Source organism: Capra hircus, chromosome 18, assembly GCF_001704415.2.
Source record: "Capra hircus breed San Clemente chromosome 18, ASM170441v1, whole genome shotgun sequence".
Lineage (NCBI taxonomy): Eukaryota > Metazoa > Chordata > Mammalia > Artiodactyla > Bovidae > Capra > Capra hircus.
The window spans coordinates 51,216,096-51,231,023 of record NC_030825.1 but is presented as its reverse complement, the minus strand read 5'-3'; the positions used below and the strand labels follow the sequence as shown (position 1 = coordinate 51,231,023).

The 14,928-nt window shown below is 45.7% G+C and overlaps 1 pseudogene; it reads right to left on the bottom strand.

Annotated features, from left to right (window-relative positions):
* On the bottom strand, positions 618-14,220 carry LOC108633343 (annotated as a pseudogene).

The window sequence follows — 14,928 nt, the reverse complement described above, 5'->3', positions numbered from 1 at the left end:
TTCATCACCAACTCCCGGAGTTCACTCAGATTCACATCCATTGAGTCAGTGATGCCATCCAGCCACCTCATCCTCTGTCGTCCCCTTCTTCTCCTGCCCCCAATCCCTCTCAACATCGAAGTCTTTTCCAATGAGTCAACACTTGGCATGAGGTGGCCAAAGTACTGGAGTTTCAGCTTCAGCATCATTCCTTCCAAAGAAATCCCAGGGCTGATCTCCTTCAGAATGGACTGGTTGGATCTCCTTGCAGTCCGAGGGACTCTCAAGAGTCTTCTCCAACACCACAATTCAAAAGCATCAATTCTTCAGCGCTCAGGCTTCTTCACAGTCCAACTCTCACATCCATACACGACCACAGGAAAAACCATAGCCTTGACTAGACGGACCGTCGTTGGCAAAGTAATGTCTCTGCTTTTCAATATGCTGTCTAGGTTGGTCATAACTTTTCTTCCAAGGAGTAAGCGTCTTTTAGTTTCATGGCTGCAGTCACCATCTGCAGTGATTTTGGAGCCCCCAAAAAATAAAGTCTGACACTGTTTCCACTGTTTCCCATCTATTTCCCATGAAGTGATGGGACTGGATCAATGATCTTCGTTTTCTCAATGTCTCTCTCTAAATCATTCGCTGATGCTGTTTCTCCTGAGGGTTCCCCTGGATCCTGCGGGGGCTAGACCCCAGCACCCCAGCCCATTCACCCTTGGTGTAAGGTCAATGTCCTCAGGGGCCTGTGAGACCCCAAGGAGAAGTTCTGCAGCAAGGAGGTAAAGATGAGGAAGGGCTGGGAGTGGGCCAAACTCTCACCCAGACAGAGGCATTTTCCTGTGGGTGTAAGGGAGAGAGTGTCAAGGAGGGGAGCCCTGCAGAGCACTTGGTTGCCCCACCACGAAAATCTAAGGATATTTGCATGTTCATTTACATAGATTTACATGTAAGTACTTCTGATTCTATGTTGATGATGGTTAGTTGCTAAGTTGTGTCCAACTCTTCACAACCCCATCATCCTCGGTCCATGGGATTTTCCAGGGAAGAGTACTGGAGTGGGTTGCCATTTCATCCTCCAGAGGACCTTCCCAGAGAGGGGCAGAAGGGAGCTGAAACCTCTGGCCTACCCTGGTGTAGGCAGGGACTTGGCTAATCAAATACTGACCTACTCTGCTCAGTGGATACACAGTCCTTGCTCTAAGCTTCTGAGTGTCCGCACTCTTCTGGTCATTTTGACCCTCCTCCCAGCCCCCTGGTCCTGCCCACCATCAGCAGTCAACAGAGTCAGCCTCCCAGACGCAATCCCTACACCCCAACCCATGGAGGTACTGCCTAGTCATGCTCACATCATGATTGACAGAGACTTTAAATAACACCCTGCCCACCTTTGCACCACCCATTTTTCTGACTCTCATGACCACTCCTCACATCGTCCTGCCACACGGAGTCAACTATCACCAATGGGTCCTCCATGTAGGTGGAGCCCTGAATATCCTCGACTGACTTCAACACAGGCTGTGTCCACTAGAGTAACCAACAGAAGGACCAGCATGTTCCTAGGTTGAGCAAGAGTTTTATCTGCATCTTGTTGACCCGCAGTCTCGTGGGAAGTAAAGGAGCCCAGAGAGCTGCCTTGTGTGTGTGGCAAAGTTCATTATTGTTCGTCCATTAAGTATTCCCAGTATATCTCTTGGTTCATAAACTTCTCTGCCACATTGAAATTGGATGGGATTTCCTTTATCTGGTGAAATGAGGTCTAAATTGTGCATGTCATGCATTTTCCCCTGTTTCTTCATACATCAGGAAAGAGTCCCCATTAGCTCCCATTTCTACATGACTGTTTTGGTCAGGGACGGGCATGTTGCATGAGCAGGAAAATAATTACCTTTTAATTTTAAGTTCTTGAGATGTTCAGATTTTTTATTACAACCTAGCGCCACCCTGACCTCCTACAGAACATGACTTCCTACTGGCCTTGAGCAAGTAACCTGCCCACCCAGCCAGCCTCTCCTGTTCCACTTTGACAACAGAGAATCATTCAACACTGAGACAGTGACTATTTTTTAAGCGTATCAAAGGAGGAAGACAATTTGATCCTCTTGACAACAGCTTGAAAAGATTATTGAGAATACTCAGTGTAATATCTTGGGTTAAAAATTTTAAAAGAATTTACTAGTAAACTAGGGAGGAAAAAACATTTCCTTAGTTTGACTTACAGTTGAGAAAAATATATGGTAGAGTAGCCATAAAATAGCTGGAATAGGCAATAGCCAGCATTCAGCTTCATAGAGAAAATAAAAATATTCTCCTTAAAGTTAGGACTGGGACAAGATTGCCCACTATCAGTGCTGTTCCTTCACATGATTCCAGAAGTGCTAGTCCTTGATATTAGGGAAAACATGACATGTGACCTTAACATAAGAAACAATTAAGTCAAAATATCATCATTTACAGCTGCTAACATCAGTTATTAGGAAAATCCAAGAGAATAAAATGAAACATTGTTAGGTATAAAAGTAATATAGGGAATTTGTTCAATTATGACAGAAATACACACCCCAAAAGATGAGTGGATTTCTGATATACTTAGTAAAACAATTTGAAATGCCTTTAGAAGAGTGCTCTGGACTGAAGCCTGTGCTCCCAAAATTTACATGTTGTAGTCCTAATGCCCACCGTGATATTTTGAGAAGGGCTCTGGGAGGTAATTAGGTAATTTAAATTAGTTCATTAGGATGGGGTCTCCCTGAGAGGAGAGCGTTCTTAGAAGAAGTGAGTCCATGGTCCCCAGGCTGCATGCGAGTCCACAGCAAGGTAGCGGCCGTGTGCAAACCAGGAAGAGACCGCACCAGAACCTGACCATGCTGGCTCCCTGATCGCAGACTTGTGGCTTCCAGAACTGTGAGAAAATAAATTTCTTTTGTTTAAGCCACCCAGTCTACGGCATTTTGTTACAGCAGCCCACAGCTGAGCTGACAAAGAGGTCCTACAAACAATAGCCAAAATCTTCTCCCGTATTTCTTAGGAATAAATTTAGCAAAAAATATGCAAAACCTAGTTTGAGAAAAGTTCAAGATGCCACCAGTGGTACAAGGACTAAATGAACACACTGCCTTTTATGCTGCTGCTGCTGCTTAGGACATATCAAAAATGGGCTTCAGGTGGTGCTCATGGTAAAGAATCCGTCTGCCAATGCAGGAAACATAAGAGACACCTGTTAGATCCCTGGGTTCTGGGTCGGGAAGATCTGGAGAATGACATGGCAATCCACTCTGGTCTCCTTGCCTGGAGAATCCCATGGACAGAGGAGCCTTGCAGGCTACAGTCCATAGGGTCACAAGAGTCAGACATGACTTACGCAACTAAACCATTCCTATCAAAAATGGAGATTTGGCAAAGCATCAGAATCAAAATACAAATTTTAGATTAATCCTAGTAGAATCCCAGTGGGATATTTTGGGACTTTGACAAAATAATTCTAAAACACACTCAAGAAAAATAAAATGTGTTACCAAAAAAAAAGGAAGAGTAATGTCCCCTAGAAAACACTAAAATATATGTACAGGTATAATATTAATAATTCAAAGAATATTATATAGCTGAAAAAGACAGATTGGAAAATCAGTGTGAATATGGATTATTACCAAAGAAAAAGAACCCCAAAACAGAAATAGACCTGAGGAGGATAACCACTTCAAATACGATGAATTTCAACTCAGTGGCTAAAACTGAATTATTTCATAAGTGATGAATACAGAATAACCCTAGAAATGCATATTGAATCAGGGTTAACCTAGGACTGAATATTCCTCATGTTTCTGTGCCTTAAGTGTCTCATGATATCTCACTCTAGTCTTGCTTGTATTTTTAAATATGAAATCAGCTAACAAGAAACAAATTAAGGAGTTTTCTTTCTTTTTCTTCCTTTCTGTTCCCTTCCTTTCTTGTTACTTTTAATTGAAGTTACCTACCTATTATCTATTTACCTACCCACCACCTACCTTTTGTGTGTGAGCAAATATTAATAGAACCAGTAAAGGACCATCCTCTGTAGTACTAATAGGTCAGGTTTAGTGATGAATTATGGATGATTTTCACCTTTACTTCATACTTCACTTTTTGTATGAAAATGAGAGAAATGTTCGTTATTTAATCATGAAAGGAAAGTTGTAAACGCCTTTCCCCATTCTTGCCGCATGGCAGGTGCTCAGCACTGGATCCTTGGTTTCTCTGTTCTCTGTGTGCAAGCATGTCTCTCTGCCTCTCACTTTATCTCCATCACTGACTGAGTCTCCAGTCTTCCTTCCCCATCATACCTCATCCCTATCCTTCTCCCTCACACTATTCTTATCTCTGAAGATGTCTTGCTTTCTCTTCCCTTTCAGACTCCTCGTTTCCCAAACTGTTCACACAGGGCTTGGAGTTGGATCAAGAGAGGGAGTCACATACAGAGTGGGAGTGAGCAGACATGCCCACGGGGGAGAGAGAGCATGCCTGACTTATGGAGGAATGGAATGAAGACTTGTGGCTTCTTGAACTTGCCCTGCGCATCCAGGAAGCAGCCAGGGTAGAGGGCATCTGGCTTCTCAAAGTGGCGTGGGTCATGGAGGGCAGAACTCAGGATGGAGTACACAGGAGTGCCCTAAGAGGACGTCAAAGACAAATGGGCCCAAATGGCCGTCAACAAAGAGCGGCTGAATCCTCAGCAGATAAGGAGCTTCACCTGCTGTGCTGGCTCTACAGTTGCTGGCAGGAATGTTGAAACAGTTCTGCCCTATTTGGTCAATAGTGTCCCATCCCTCCAGGTATCCTCACCAGCCACCCTGATTCCTCCTTCCCAAGACCCTGGGTCTTCTTTATGATCCGTCGACGGAAAGGTTCACATCTGACTCAACAGAGCCCTGTAGGAAGCTGACTCCAGGACTGGGGCCTGAATATAATCGGGTGGGTGCTGTTCATTGGGCAATTTGATACTGTTCATGATACATCTATCCTACCAGAGTATGGTGTATAGATTTCCAAAAATGAAATCCCACACACACAAATTGCAAATTGTATTGGTATGGACATAAAGACCAGAGGGGAAGGGTGACATGAATGCTGGGCACATAAATTGCACAGTAACAGATGCAGTAGGGCCCAATCATTGTGTATATAGGTATATATAAACATATGGGTTCATATAAAAGAGAGATTAGAACACAGATTATAAAACCAGTCAGCTGTATAACAAGTTTCAATAAGTACATGGTACTTTTTCCAGCAAACGTAACATCTTGTAAAGGTTAAAAAAAAACAAAACAAAACAAAAGGGAGAGGACTTTTCTCTTTCTAAAATCTCCCTCTCTCCCACAAAAATCTGGAAATAAGAATTCTTCTTATAGTCACGAACCAGACATGAACCATAAGACTGGGGGTGGACAGCACCTTCCAACCAATATTCTTTGGCCCTTCTGGTCTCACCTTTGGGAGATAATATCCCCGGAAGTGAGTGTCCCTGATGGCAGAGTGGGGTAGGCCAAGTGGGACAGAGTCACTGGATCTCCGAATCTCATGGATGACGGCATCTGTATACGGCATATTTACCCACTCTTCCAGTGCTAGGAAGATGGTGTGCACCATTACTCTGTCAATTTGTGCCTGGACTTCCTCTGAGAATGGTATGTCGATAAATATCCATACCAGTGGACTCAACCAAGTGACCTAAAAATGACCTGCAGCCTGATGGGAGGATCTTGTAAAGTCTTTACTAAAGATGTTAGGCTACCATTCCTTCTTAATGAAAGCATCAAAAAGGAAGTTAGAAGCTTCTTTGAGGGAAGTCTTGTGTGGTGTTTCCACTCTAGTTACAACATGAGGATAACTTGGATAAAGATGGGTGGGTGGAAATTCATTCAACACTTCAGGATGCGTTTTTTTTCTTTTCAGCTAAAAATGAGTTGCAGGTAAAACTGGTGTCATCTGTTTTTGTCCCACTCACATGCTATGTAATTTTATATATGTCACTCCCCACTCTGGCCTTAAATTCATTCTTGGGAAATAACGTGTCTGACCAGGTGAGAGCATCTCCAAGTCGGATCTGCAGACCATTAACTTGAACGGAGGGGCTCTTTAATTAGTTGTAAATGGGCAATTTACAGACTAGTAAAAGGGCAGTTTACAGACTGAAACAGACTGGCTCCAGATAGGAAAAGGAGTACATCAAGGGTGTATATTGTCACCCTGCTTATTTAACTTCTATGCAGAGTACATCATGAGAAACGCTGGACTGGAAGAAACACAAGCTGAAATCAAGATTGCCGGGAGAAATATCAATAACCTCAGATATGCAGATGACACCACCTTTATGGCAGAAAGTGAAAAGGAACTAAAAAGCCTTTTGATGAAAGTGAAAGTGGAGAGTGAAAAAGTTGGCTTAAAGCTCCACATTCAGAAAATGAAGATCATGGCATCTGGTCCCATCACTTCATGGGAAATGGATGGGGAAACAGTGGAAATAGTATCAGACTTTATTTTTTGGGGCTCCAGAATCACTGCAGATGGTGACTGCAGCCATGAAATTAAAAGATGCTACTCCTTGGAAGAAACGTTATGACCAACCTAGACAGCATATTCAAAAGCAGAGACATTACTTTGCCTACAAAGGTCCATCTAGTCAAGGCTATGGTTTTTCCAGTGGTCATGTATGGATGTGAGAGTTGGACTGTGAAGAAGGCTGAGCTTGGAAGAATTGATGCTTTTGAACTGTGGTGTTGGAGAAGACTCTTGAGAGTCCCTTGGACTGCAAGGAGATCCAACCAATCCATTCTGAAGGTGATCAGCCCTGGGATTTCTTTGGAAGGAATGATGCTGAAGCTGAAACTCCAGTACTTTGGCCACCTCATGTGAAGAGTTGACTCATTGGAAAACACTCTGATGTTGGGAGGGATTGGGGGCAGGAGGAGAAGGGGACGACAGAGGATGAGGTGGCTGGATGGCATCACTGACTTGATGGACGCGACTCTGAGTGAACTCCGGGAGTTGGTGATGAACAGAGAGGCCTGGCGTGCTGCAGTTCATGGGGTCACAATGAGTCGGACATGACTGGGCGACTGAACTGAACTGAACTGAAATGGGCAATATACTTCAAAAAGCCAAGTTTTTTGTCAAACTCAAAAACCATGTACTTTCATAGACTAGCAAAATCCACTTCAAATGCTTTGTGCTTTTCTTATAAGTCCTAATAGAAGTGATTTTTTTATTTTTCAGACTACTCAGGACGAAAGTTATCTGTCTTAGCCCATCAGACAACCACCTTCCCGTACAGCCTCAGGGACACTCACCCCTCCATCGTCCCCAGCTCCCATAAGCCCAGCTCACCTGAAGACATCGGGATTTTTAAGGAGGAGTAGAAACCCATAGCTGAGAGTGGCGCTGGAGGTTTCTGTGCCAGCAATGAGCAGCGAGAGCACCGTGTTAAGGAGATTTTTCTGGTGAAACTCACTCTCAGGATCTGAGCGCTCCGAGAGACAGTGATGGGCGCTTCCTAAGGTCTCGCCTTGCAAAGATTTCACTTTTTAGGGTCTTCCTCCCTCTCTACCAGCACCATGTTCCTCTGTGCCCCTCATTCTTTTTCCTGATCTGTTTTTCTCTAGCCAAGGCCAATAAGATACTAAAAGGGTGAGCTCTGGAGCCAAAGCTCTGGATTTCAAACTCAGGTCCTACCATGTATTAACTGTGTATCTTTGTGTAAGAAATAAAAATTCTATGTGCTTAGTTTATCACTTGGGTTGTCATGATATAATGTATAATAAGCTCAATGGGCTTCCCTAGTAGCTCAGATGGTAAAAAAATCTGCCTGCAATGCAGGAGACCCGGGATTGACCCCTGTGTCAGGAAGATCCTCTGGAGAAGGAAATGGCAACGCACTCCAATATTCTTGCCTGGAGAATTCCAATCTGAGGAGCCTGGCAGGCTACAGTCCATGGGATCACAAAGAGTTGGACACAACTGAACGACTAACACTTTTACTTTCCAGCCCAATGAATGTAGAGTTTAAATTGTTGACATTGTTGTTCTTGTGTTGTTGTTTTCCTGTCTTTGTTTGGCCCTTGCAGCTGACATTCCAGGGATGCGAATGAAGACATTTAACAACTGGTGTGGCACTTGCCAAGCTTCCCTGGTAGCTCAGCTGGTAAAGAATCTGCCTGCAATGCAGGACAGCCCACTTGGGTTCCTGGGTAGGGAAGATCCCCTGAAGAAGGGATAGGCTCCCCACTCCAGTATTCCTGGGCTTCCCTGGTGGCTCAGCTGGTAGAGAATCTGCCTGCGATGCTGGAGGTCTGGGTTGGGAAGATTCCCGCTGGAGGAGGGCATGGTAACCCACTCCAGTGTTCTTGCCTGGAGAAGCCCCATGGACAGAGAGCCTGGTGGGCTGCAGTCCATGAAGTCACAAAGCGTTGGACTCGATGAGCCACTAAACACAGCACAGCACATGGCACATGCCTGACCAATCAGAACAGACATTGGTCTCTATCAGTCTGAATATATGAGGAGCCTGACCAATCAGAACAGACTTGACTCTCAGAACTGGGGAAGGGAGCTGTGTCTCAGAGAAAGCTTACTGGACACATGTTAACTGCTTAATTACCAGCTCTTTAAAGGCTGCTGGGAGGAAGGCTTGGGGAGGCATAGGAAAAAATGGTGGGGGACTGTGGATCTTGGCTTTCTTCTAATCCTTAGGGAAATATTTCAACATTTGAAAAACATGTAATCACACCCAAAGATATTAGTCCAATGTCAGTATGGTTTCCATCACTCCGTTTCCCATCCCCAACGCCCATCTGGGCCAGGTCTTGCCTTGTCCATGTGAAGCTGGAAGGAATCCTTGAGGTCCTTAGGGCCACAGGGATCCAGCATCTTCTGGTGCCTCTCCATGTTCTCAGTGATAAATCTTTCACCTCTTGGATCATGCTGTACAAGCACGTGTGTGTGCCAGGAAAGTGTTTTCAAGATGCCCGGAGAGATTTCAAAGTCCTACAGGGTGGCAGACAAGGCCCCAGACCCATTATACTCGCTGGACTGGTTCTGTGAGTGTTGATGTTCTGAGCTGCACATATAGCAACATCCAAAGGCTATTATTTACCCTGAAGACTTGGAGGGTGTGGCTCCCACCTGAGCACACTCACACACACATACTCACACACATACACTGACACTCACACACACACACACTCACACACACACAGTGCTGCTTGGACCTCTGAATCCAGCCCCAGTCACTGTCTCATCTGCTGAGGTTTCTTCTCTCGAAGACCATCCTTGTCCAAGGCCTGATTCTGACACCCCGACTGACGGATGGCTTCATCTGGGAGGGGTCAGGGTTTGGTGTGCGCACATGAAACTGATCTCTCGATGCCTTCTGCCTTTGGTGATCAGGACAGAAATCATCTGACCTCTTCCCAGGGTCTACCCACCCTGATTCCTGGCCCACCGTAGAGTCTTTAGCCTCACCTGGCTATAGAAGGAGCTGACAATGACAGAGCCCTCATTCATTAAATGTAGGAGCTGTAATAATTGAGGGTCCTGGTAATTAAAGTGCTCGTTGAAGACAATGGAGGAGATGGTGTTTGCAGTGATGGAGTTAGAGAGGAAGTGGGGATCCAGATGATCCCCTGAGGAGGAGAGGTCTGTCATGCGGGTCCCCTGCAGTGTCCTTCTAGGAGACTGACCTGATTGGTGCCAGCCTAGCTTGTTTGATGGTTTGCCTCTTTTCTTCTTTGCTTTCATTGTCCCTCTCTGTCTCCCCTTTTCTTTCTAGGAATGTCCACATCTGTGTCTCTTATAGTTTTTCCTGCTCTCTGTCTTGGGCTGACTTTCTCTGGTCTTATCTTTGACTCTTTATTCCAGGCTCACCCCTTCTTCTCTGTTCTCTCTCCAACTCCCCATCTACCCTCACGGCCTCTCTCCTTGACCTCACTGGCATTCCATGTTCCTCTGACTCTGTATCTCTCTACCTTTATCTTTGCACGGCTTTTTCTTGCAGCTTCTGCTCCCGGACTCACTCATTCATTCAGTGGCCTCAGCATCTCTCTGTCTCTTGTTTTCTCTCTGCCTCTGGTCTCTTGTGCTTCTGGCTGCTTCCTCTGCCTGTTTCTCTCTCTGCCTCTGCTGGTCTCACTTTGTCTCTCTCTCTACCATCTTCTGTTTTTCTGTTTATTCCTGTCTATCCTTCTCTCTATTCCTGAACCTGTCTCTGCATCTCTCTCTCCCGCTCTCTCTCACCCCATCTCATCCCCACCTCCACCCAGCCCGCACTCACCCAGCTCCTCCACTAGACACTGAGCCCCTCCTTGATTCCTTCCTTAATACTCCGCTTCCCCATCCCAAGTCCTTCAAGGTGGTCACAGAGAATTGCTGTAGAACCTTCCAAGATATTCCGCTGGCAAACGCACACCCGATGGTGGGGTGTGGAGGGAAGGTTTTGAAAGCATATGGGATAGTCCCTCCCTCTCTCCCTAATCCTCACCCTCGTCCCCCACTCACCCGTTCCCTGGAAGACAGGGTCAGTGATGGCGACGTGCCCTCGGCCAGAGAACGCCACAGCCTGATCCACCGGGGCCTCCCTCATTGCCTCGTACCCCCACAGGATGACAGCGGGCCGAGACCCCAGGTAGACGGTAAAGACATCCCCGTATTTCTCTCGCAGCTATGGGGGCAGGGTCCAGGTCTCACTCTCTGACTCAAGAGAAGGCTCTCCACCTCACCCCTGCATCACACCTCCCAGCTAGCTTACCCTGCAGGCTGCAGCCTCATCAGGGAAGAGCAGAGGCTGGAACTCTGTGGTCTTCTCCGAGCCTCACATATATCACCTGACCCCCAGCATCCTCCTCTCTTGGCTTTTCCAAGAGCCCTCCCAGATTTGCTTTTAAGAATTACAGAGACTCCCCACATCCAAGCTATGGAATCTCTCCTTTTCAACCCACATAGGACCACAGCTCAAAGTCTCAAGTCTATCAGAATCTCTTCCAAAGGCTACACTGTTGGTGTAGCCACCATGGTGCAGCCACCATAGAGAATAGAATGGATGTTCCTCAAAAATACTAAGAATAGTTTCCGTGTGACCCAGCCATCCCACTTCTAGGTGTATGTCTGGAGAAAACCATAATTCAAAACGATACCTGCACCCCAGTGTTCATCGCAGCACTATTTACAAAAGCCAGGACGTGGAAGCAACTTAAATGTCCATCGATAGAGGAGTGGATGAAAAGGTGTGGCCCATATATCCAATGGACAATCACCCAGCATGAAAGAGAATGAAGTGATGCCGTTTGCACTGACACAGATGGACGTGGGCCTGGCAAACCGAGTGAAGGAAGGCCGATGGAAAAGGCAAATATGTGATGTCACATACGTGGAATCTAAAACAATGGTACCAGAAAGCCTATCTAGAAACAGTCATTGAGTCACAGATGTAGAAAACAAACTTATTTACCTAGAGGGAAAGTGGGGAAGGGTAACTTGGGAGACTGGTTTGACATATACTCAGGCTAATATACAAAATAGGTAACTGATGAGAACTTACTGCATAACACAGAGAAGTCTGCTCAGTTCTCTGTAATGACCTATATGGGGATGGAGCCTAAAAGAGAGTGGATATATATGTGTGAGTGCTGCTGACTCATTTTGCTGCACCAGAAACCAACACGCCATTAGAAATCAACTATACTCCAATAAAAAAGTAATTAAAATTGTGAAACAGAAATGGTCACAAATACAAAAAAACAAACTTATGGTAACCAAGGATAAAAGAAGGGAGGGATTACTTGGGAGACTGGGATTAACACATGTACATTAATATACATGAGATAGATAACAAATAAAAATTTACTGTAAGCACAGGGAACTCTACTCAGTACTCTACAGTGACTTCTATGAGAAAAGAATCTTAGAGTGTGTGTGTGTTAGTCACTGAGTCATGTCCAGCTATTTGTGATCCCATGGAGCCCACCAGGCTCCTCTGTCTCTGGGATTTTCCAGGCAAGAATATTGGAGTGGATTGCCACTTCCTTCTCCAGGGGATCTCTCAACCCAGGGACTGAACCTGGGTCTCCCACATTGCAGACAGATTCTTCACTGTCTGAGCCATCAGGGAAGCCCATAAAAAGAGGGGATACATCTACATGTATAACTGATCCACTTTGCTAGCCAGCAGAAACTAACTAAGCATTCCAAATCAACTAGACTCCAACATACAGTGATTAGAGAAACAAGGCAGGACTTCCCTGTGGTACAGTGGATAAGAATCCTCCTGCCACTGCAGGGGACATGGGGTTGACCCCTGGACCGAGAGGATCCCACCAGCTACAGAGCAGCCAAGTCCATGCACCACAACCACTGAAGTCCACGTGCCCAGAGCCCGTTCCCCTCAACAAGAGAAGCCCCCACAACGCGGAGCCCACACACCTGAGCCAGAGAGGAGCCCCTGCTCTCTGCAACTAAAGAGAGCCCACAAGCAGCCTCAAGACTCAGCTCGACCAAAAATTAAAAAATTTATTTAAAAAAAGAAGGCCTTAAGGAGCAACTCTTTCACTGCACCTTCCAAAGTACTAATGATCATTATCTATCCTTACTATGACTACTTTTTGAAAACCATTTGGCACTTGTTATTAAACTGTACTGGGAACTGTGTTAAAAGTATTTTTTAAAAAAGAAAAGACTCTTGCACCCTAATATTGATTGCAGCACTATTTGCAATAAATAAGAAACAGAAGCAACGTACTTGTCCATTGACAGACGCTTGGGTAAGAAGATTTGGTGTATGTATACAGTGAAATATTACTTAGTCATAAAAAAAGAACAAAATAATACCATTCGCAGCAACATGGATGGACCTAGATTATCCATTATCTAGATTATTCCCTTACAAAGTGAAGTAAGAAAGAGAACAAGTATCTTACGATGTTGTCAATATGTGGAATACAGTTTTTTAAAATGATACAAATGAACTCATTTCCAAAACAGAAACAGAGTCACAGATGTAGAAAACAAGTTTATTGTGGGGCCCTAAATGGGAAACCTTAAAAAAGATGGGTTAGCTTTGCGGTGGGAAACTAAGATGGTGCCTCCGGGAAGAGAGAGGGGCATGGTCTATGTTAAAGTTTTTGATTGGCTCTCTTGATTTCCATGCACGTGGACAGCGTGTGATCACCATAGACTCCTGTTATAATGAAGGCGCATGACGATTTGACCTTTAACATGATTGGTGCAACTATGGCATATTATGATTTGACCTTTAATGTGATTGGTGCAACTATGGTACATGCCGATTTGACCTTTAACATGATTGGTGCAACTATGGAAAGTTCCTCGCAAAACCCCCCTGCTTGCCTATATAAACCAAGAGTTTCCAGCAATAAAGCAGAACTGCTCAGACGGAACCCCTGTCGTGTCTGATTGTCTCTTGCTCGCCGAGGGGCTGCGTTGGCGGGCAGCAGGCTCACCTCTCCTCCGGACCCCTCGGCTTTGCCGAGGGAAGTTCCACTGCCTCTCTCTTTCTGCGGAGCGCCACCCGCAGTTTATGGTTACTGAGAAGAAAATATAAGGCAGGGAGGTGGGACAGGATAAATTAGGCGTTTGAGGTTAACATATACACCCATCTATATATTAATATAAAACAGATAATCAACAAGGACCTCTACACAGCAGGGAACTCAACTCAATATTCTGTAATAACCTATATGGGCAAAGAATTTGAAAAGAGTGAATATATATGTTTAGCTGAATCACTTCTCTGTACATCTGAGACTAACACAAGAGTGTAAATCAACTATGCTCCAATCAAGTATTTTAATTTAAAAAAAAAGTGCTTCTCTCTTCACTCAACCCATCCTCCACTCCTTCTCATAGGAATTCTGTTAACTTCTCTATCCCATATCTAGGGCCAGATCATGGCTGGAAGAAGACAGCTCCCAAGGGAGTCTGGGGAATCCCATCCAAAGTTCACCTGCCTTTCCCAGCTCTCTTGCTAACTGGGAGCTGTTTCCCATTCACCCCACCTCTTGCTTTCCACCTCCTGGTGCCCCTTCCATCTCATCGCCTGCAATAACTTGAGTAAATCCTTGGGGTTCATTTGCAAAACGTTTCCCAGGAAGGGCAGAGGCCAGGGTCCAGCCAGAAGGCGGCCCTGGGAGGCAGGGCACCCCAGAGGAGCAGGAGGCCAATGAAGAGAATGAGGCGCAGGATGGCAGAGAGAGCCATGGTCCATGCCTGCCTTCCGTCCAACGTTCCTCTAAAAATTTAGGTGTCTTTCTTCTTTGTTACTTTGTCCGATGGGTGTGGAGGTTGTACCAGGATCCTGCCTTGGCAGAACTCCTGCTAACTCTCCAGAGACAACAGAGAGCCCAAAGTTTGCATGGGTTGCAGAGGCCACGAGGTTTTATCATCTCAGCAGATCACAAGCCAGCTCCCCAAGGGCCTCTGATGGGCTGGAGTTGTCTTGCTGGGCGATACCATTGAACAGAGAGTACGTCCCCCATGGAAGAGGGGTGGTGCCAGCTGAAGGAACTTGTGGAGGCTGCACTTAGGGTGGGGGCCCTACAAGGGTGGCTCTCAGACATTTTATCAGTGAGTGGCATTGCAACATAAGAGATTAAGCTTAGCTGGCCAGCAGAAGCGGGCATCCTGTGCCCACTGGAGACAGGGGTGTGTCTGCGCATCTGTGAAGCGTGAGGTGTAGAGGAGGAGGCAGGGTCTGATGGAAGACCTAACTCCGTGTGGTCTGGGTTTAGGGGTTCATTGCTTTTTTCATTCATCCATCAGCAAATATTGTAGATACCTGTCACCTACCACACTGCCTCGGGTGCTGACGGTAGAGTGTTGCTGCTGCTGCTGCTGCTGCTGCTGCTGCTGCTGCTGCTGCTGCTAAGTCGCTTCAGTTGTGTCCAGCTCTGTGCGACCCCATAGACG